Genomic DNA, 7253 nt, shown 5'->3' with positions numbered 1-7253 from the left:
CGGCAGGATGAGGGTTCGATAATTTGAGTCACCCACAAAACCAGTGACGTCTCCAGACCCACCTGTCATGCCATAACAACCCAGAAAGGGATCACCAAACACTGATAACATAAACACCATGTGTGTAAGTTGAACTAAGGGGCTTATTTATGTTGATCAAATTCGTTTATAAAGGGAAAATATGCATTCATTTATGTTAATAAGTCATTTTGTTGTCATTCTCCAACATAACTCCCAACATAACATCATCTATCTTGCTTTTCTCTAAATTTCAGTGACCATGAATGTGCATCCTTGGGCTTTTTTTAGTGTCGTACTCAGAGTATGTGTTGCCAAGATTTCCAATTTGGAGGTGTGGTTTTGGTTTGATGCAGTATACCATTAAAGTGTGTTTTAGGCTGTGCATGTGGGTAAAGATAAGATATTTTTTAAGTTTCATTAAGAAAGAGATTTAATATGGGTACAAGGTTTTGAAGAAGGTGTGTACATAACGGAGAAAAACTTAAATTTAATTTAAATTAGGGTCATTTAAAATAACTCTGAACTGATCATTTTGTCCAATATATAAACAGTTGATCAGAAAGTGTTACCAAAACAGGTTGCAGTTCTTTACCTGACAAAACAGATGAGTGCGATCGAGCCAAAACACACCGTACATGGGTACATAGCAGCAGAGAAGCGAATGTATTAAGAGATAATCCAGGCCAGGTCCTTCACAAGACAAGAAGGTTAATATGATTAATGCAGTGTCTTTGTTATCATACGTGCCTGAAACTCATCTCTTATCTTTTTCTTGCACTGTATTGTTGTTGTCTCTTGCTGTAAGCAGAGTATGAGGACATATCACATAAAATCTGAATACAGCATCTTACCACCCAGTCACGGCGCCATAGCACTGTGTATATTATCATAACGTGAAAGTAAGCTGGAATGAGAAGCGGTGGTCCAACTAAGAGAGAAAAGAATCTCAGTTACTGCTGTGAAGTTTTCATAGTTTCATTCTTTTTAAACACGGCAAGAAAACATACAAGAAAGGAAGTACTGTGTTGGGTGATGGTAGGGAAGAATTTGATCTTTTTTTGCCATACTGTAACACAGAAATACAGATTAAAAACAAGTAGCTGGTGAAATATTAAAGGCTTAGTTGCACTTGATGTTTAAGGGCTGTTAATGAAATCAAAATATCAGTTTTGTGCACTTGCCTCGACTGGTTGAGTAGCTCCAACTACAAAAAGGTGCAACATGTTGACATCAGGGTCCTACTGAAGACGTTGGGCTTCGCATGATGCTGAAAATGCCGATGATTCCACCAGTTGGCAGAAACTCCCTGAGAAACAAACTTTTAATATCTGTGTGAAATCTCCAGAAAATAAATAGAGATCAAGAACATCAATTACCTTCAAAGACCCATGACAAACTTGTGCAATAAGTGATTCCAGCTTGTCTTCTTGAAGACAGACAGGTGGCCAAAGTCGTGCTGCAGCCACCAGCCTGCGTCACAGAAGGAGAGAAACCGTTTTTGAGATTTGCAGCAGACTTATAGTTTATTAAAAAAGATAATGATGTTCAAATCACCTGAGCAATCGCCATATGACGTGAGCAGAGAAATGTCAGCGTCCAGCTGGTTCCCCAGATCCAGATGATCAGCCAGGCGGGGGTCCACACCAGGATTACCCAGATGGAGGCAGAGAAAAAGGCGGCAGCTCGAAAGAAACCTTTGGTCTCTAACTGATCACGTAAAGTGTGGAAATCCTCTATTACTGCTGCCTGAGAGCAAGAAGAAGAAACAGACATGTTGTGTAAAGCTCAAAAGGTTTGGGGATTTAAAGAATGTATGTTCTCATTGCATTTGAGGGTTTGAGCAGGTTGTGGCACAGATAAAGACAAGAAGTCGTTGAAAGTTTGAATTATTTAACAGCTAATTAGACATGAGTGTCCAGTCTCTCAGATGTGCCAGACACTGTAAAACTAAGGGTAATAAAAACAGATCTGTGAATGGTTTCCCCCTTTTTCCCTTCAGGTACATCGTGGTCATCCTGCCATGTTGTCCGACTGAGAGTAAAGAGACCAAAGCTGCTACATAAATAATGTGAGTTTTGTTGTTTTTTCTGAAGAATCAGAACGGGAATCTCACATTTTTGTTTCGGTCATGGCTGGGCTCTGTCGCTGCCAGTTCTCCCGATCAGCAGGGGCTTCAGAAACTTCTTCACAGACTTTAGATCAGGGTGAAAAGCAGTGAACGCCTCCTAGAACACAGACATTGTTAGTGATGCAGTAAATAAAGTTATCTACATGTATCAGTGGATAAGGAAGCACTAATAAATTTAATTCAAAGTACCAATACAATAATATACAAATACGGATCTTATATTAAGATTTTACTAAGTAGATCACAGAGGTATATCATCTTCTTGAAAAATCATACATGACATTCTTAGATTAATAATGCATTGATTGTTAGCAGCATTTTACTGTTGTAGCTGGAACGAAGTGAACTGTCATATACAACCAGTTATACTGTTTGTAGTTCTGACCTGAGGATCCGTCAATTTATGACGGACAAAAAACAATAAAAAAAAGAGTTATGCGGTAAGTATTTCCACATCTGTTTCCTGCTTATATCTATTATTTATACGATCTTAAAGAGTAATAGTGCCTGACTGTTTTGAAGAACCTAAATACACTTGATTAATGCTTTATTATTCATGAAAGAAGTTTTTTTTTTTCTTCTTTTCATATTAGAACAACAAACAGATTAACTGATTTGCAACATGTTTTTGCACTTCACTTGGTACAAGGGCAAAAGGCTGGGCTGGAGATAAGTCTAACCATAATATATATAGTGTGTTTTGTGTGTGTTTTTTTTCCTCAGATTAAAGACAAGAGGTCAGGACTGGTTCATATTTAAGCAGGGAGGGAAGGAGGGGGTTATTTGAAAAGGCAGCAAGCGTTCAAAGCAATTTTCCACAAGACACGTTCTTATTCTTCTTTATGGTTCATAAATGTTCATTGTTGACTTTTAGTACATGAGAACAGAAAACGTATTACATTAATGCCACTGTTTTATTGTAAGAGGCATGGGCCAAAAAAACAGTGATTTAATCTTTAACTGTGCTGCATTTAAAAATCTAACAAATTAATAATTAATTAATGAATTCAATGTTTTTCCTCTAAAATGTGCAGATGTATAAAGTAATACAGTATATTTTACTACAGTACATCAGAACCACTGGCATTATGAACACCACCACAACAAAAGCCACTTATATTCTCAGGAAATGGATATGTGGTATACATATATATATATTATTAAAAAATATCACCGTGGCATCCTCTCCAGCATAGTGTCCGATGACCCGAAACCCTCCGGGGTGCCTTTTGGCCCACTGTGTGGTGTTATAAACCTTTCGATCGATGACCATCCACTGATCATTCCTGTTGCAGTGTCTCTGCACCTCCTCCCAGGTGTAAACGCCATCATCTCGCCCACTGCCAGGCTCTCCTGGCTCCGTCAGCTGGCCTCCACCTCCATCCTCACTGCTGTCTCTGGCTGGTTCCACCTGCACACTAAAAGATCCAGTCAGCTACAAAGTTTGACACTGGATGTCGAAAACAGTCTTTCAACACCTCTCTGGCAGTCTGTAGCTCACAGATTGTGCAGAGGGAGATGCATTCAGAGGAAGAGGTTTTTAACCTGTTGCTCTCTTTACTTTAACCACGCAGCTGATTGACCACAAGTGAAGTAAGACAAAGAGCTGTGCAACATCTTCACTAATAATTGATGATAAATCCGACAACCAGGAGGCTGTTGAGTGAGCAGGGCGGATTTTCACATCACAGAGTTGGCACTTTGTCTGTTTCGACATGAAGCATGTATATAAAAGCCAAATGCAGATGATTCAATTCAGAGGCAAGAAAAAAAATCTATATTAGCTGTAAATGCGTTTCATTTTTAAAGCAGCGCATGCAAGCAGTAAGTGGCAATGCATAGTACGCGTATAAATGTAAAAAAAAAAGACACGCAACAAACATTAAACCACCGATCGATTAACGTTTCTCGCCTGCGTATCGATAATTAAACAATAACGCAGATATCGTGTGGCAGGCGTTTCAGCCTACAGGCCTGCTACATGAATATGAAACATATTTCATACTCACAGTATCCAGATTTTCACTCCTCTCCTTCGGGATCACTCACATTAAACACGCCGGATCACTTTATGCCTTCCTGTTTCCATCACATCCATTTTAATTCGTTAACACCCCCCAAATTCATCATCTGTCCTCCAAATATGTTCACGGACTCATTCACCCACTCTTCAGTAACAATTCCGTGCCGATCATTCGAGGGTTCTGAGCCAACGGAGTACAGTACATGCTGGACCACTGGCTGATGTGCAATAGGCTCAATCAACAGCTCATCTGAATATTAAGAGTCGTCTGAGCGCTCAGATGGAAAGTGTCTGCGGGAGCACTTCGCTTTTTACAGTTTGCTCATTATGCACAGCAGTGAAAGAGGTGCTCACACGAGTATAAGCACAGTGTAGACATGCTCTGTTACGAGGAAACGTCCTGCATCAACATGTACACAAAAATACTTTAGGTACAAGTAGTAAATAAAGTAAAAACACATTCAGATTATATAAATTTATATTTTTTAAGATTAATCTATAATAATACAGCCTGTCATGATTTAATGGTAAATGTATTTCTAATATTAATAAGTAAATAAGAATGAATCCTTTGTAAAACAAATGAGTGCAGTAGAAATTGTAAAAAATCCATCCATCCATCCATCCATCCATCATCCATCCATCCATCCATCCAACCCACTTACCTACCTACCATCCATCCAGCCATCCATCCATCCATCCATCCATCCATCCACTTACCTACCACACATCCATCCCATCCATCCATCCATCCATCCACCACTTACCTACCACACATCCATCCATCCATCATCCACTTACCTACCTACACATCCATCCACCATCCATCCATCCATCATCATCCACTTACCTAGCACACATCCATCCATCCACCATCCATCCATCCATCCATCCATCCATCCATCCATCCACTTACCTACCTACACATCACATCCATCCATCATCATCCATCCATCCTCCATCCATCCATCCACTACTTACCTACCTACACATCCAGGGCCGGCCCTAGGATTTTGGTGGCCCTAAGCAAGATTTTGTGTGTGGCCCCAAAACACTAACAGGGCAACCACCAAATTACACGAACTGCTTGTAACTGAATGAAAACATGCATGCACTTGAATTAACAACAACAAACTTTATTTTAGAACAATGTATGGTATATTAAAAATATATCAAATTTTGAGAGGCTAAGACATGAAAGTATTCCAAATAACTAACTTGCATGTAACAAAGTCAAAACAATGACAAATGAACACCAATAAAAACTAAAATATTTGAAAAATAGCAAGATCAATAAGAGTAAGAATATTCAAATAACAATAATAAAGATGATGTCCCTTCAGCAGCAGTCATGTCACTCATGAGGTAGATGGACCTGGTGTAGCAGAGGTCTGGTCCAAAGTATTTCAATAATGCCCCTGAAAAGATAATACATTAGATATATTATTTTTACATATAGGCTGGAAGATATTACATAGGTATATAGTCATATGTATCTTCCATATGTATTTATTAACCACACAACAAATGCAATTTTCACAGTGAAATATACAAATTAGCTGATTGTCCAAATATGTCCAAATGAGATGTATGTTTGTATGAGATACAAAAATACAATTTAACATAGCCTGGAAAGCAAATAGATAGTCTGAAACTATTTGGGCCAATTTGGACATTTAGTATGTTCTGTATTAAAATAATATATCAAAACACAAATTTAATGTCGCAATAAAACATTAGTAGCTAGTTAACAAGTAAAACTAGACTCCTACTCATGTTATTGATTGGCCTCTGGAATTGTTGCTTCAACACATAGAAAAATGAAAACTATTGATGTGATGTGTGAATGAGTATACCAACAAGGCAAAAGAAACTAACATTTACATTATACACAGATGTTAAATACTGCTATAGTTCATCTTTTCTCATATCAAGCGTAGTGAGGGCTAAATAATACATAACAGAGTGCTTCTGCATCCTAAAATAAAATAGATTGATTGACTATATAATATCACAAAGGATTTGTGCTTATTTGAAACATACTGTTTTTGAACTGCTTGCAAGTCTGTTCATAGTCCATTTTTCATTAAAAGCTGTGTTTTCCTGTCTACTTTTCAGATTTCTCTGACGTGACATGAAGTCAGAGAGCCCGAATAGCTTATGAAATTGGTGTGAGCTACTGTATCATCATAAAGAAAGTTCTACCAGCCACTAAGCCCACTTCTGAGCAAAAGGACCTCCCCAAGGAAGAAGAGATTAAGGTGGGAGAGCTCAATGAGGATGACCCAGAAATCAAAAGAGCACAGGTTCATGCTACAAAGGCAGGTGTCTAACGGACCGCCTCCAGAAGTTTTCAGATTGGAAGAGGGCCATAGCAAGACTTAAGTGTCTTGCAAAGGAAGTGAAAGGTCTTAAACCAAGATCCAATGAAGCTACAACACTTGAGGAAAGAAAGGGTGCTGAACAATTCATAATCCGCGTAGTTCAAGAAGAAGTGTTCAGTGAAGAAATCAAGTCTCTAATACAAAAGAAAGGGATACAAAAGAACAAGTCAACTGAGCTGTACAAGTTGAATCCATTCATGGATAGTCATGATATCCTGAGGGTGGGAGGGAGATTGGCACAAGCAGCACTCCATCCCCATGTCAAACATCAAGCTATCCTCACACCAAAGCTGGCGAAGGTGGTTGAAGTCTTCCAAGGAGCTGACGGAAGGGTCAGAAAACTCAAACTGTTACATACAACACAAGACAGTAAAGGCACTCACACAACTAAGCCTGTTTACCTGAATCTTGTTTTTTTCTTTGGTGTATTAGTTTATTTACATTAATATCTTCTATGGTCCTGTTAACAATGTCAGTTTGCATTATAAATCACACATTGTGTGATGTGGGAGTGTAATTGCAGCCATTCTGTGAATTTATTTTGAAATGCATGTTTTTATTTAGAAATACTAAAAAACGGAAGACGTGCATGTTAGCTTCACAAGCTTCAAAACAAGACCCACCTGTAGAAGAAATGTTACCATGTTAGTGCGTTTTTCTTTTGTTGTTATACCGTGCGTGGTTTCATTACACTACA

General features: G+C 38.5%; 1 pseudogene; it reads right to left on the bottom strand.

Moving 5' to 3' along the window:
• Positions 1–586: 586 nt before the first annotated feature.
• Positions 587–4377, bottom strand: LOC113744212 (fatty acid desaturase 2-like; annotated as a pseudogene).
• Positions 4378–7253: the final 2876 nt, after the last annotated feature.

Source organism: Larimichthys crocea, chromosome XXI (genome assembly GCF_000972845.2).
Source record: "Larimichthys crocea isolate SSNF chromosome XXI, L_crocea_2.0, whole genome shotgun sequence".
NCBI classification, from domain to species: Eukaryota; Metazoa; Chordata; class Actinopteri; family Sciaenidae; genus Larimichthys; species Larimichthys crocea.
This window is presented reverse-complemented; position numbering and strand designations above follow the sequence as displayed.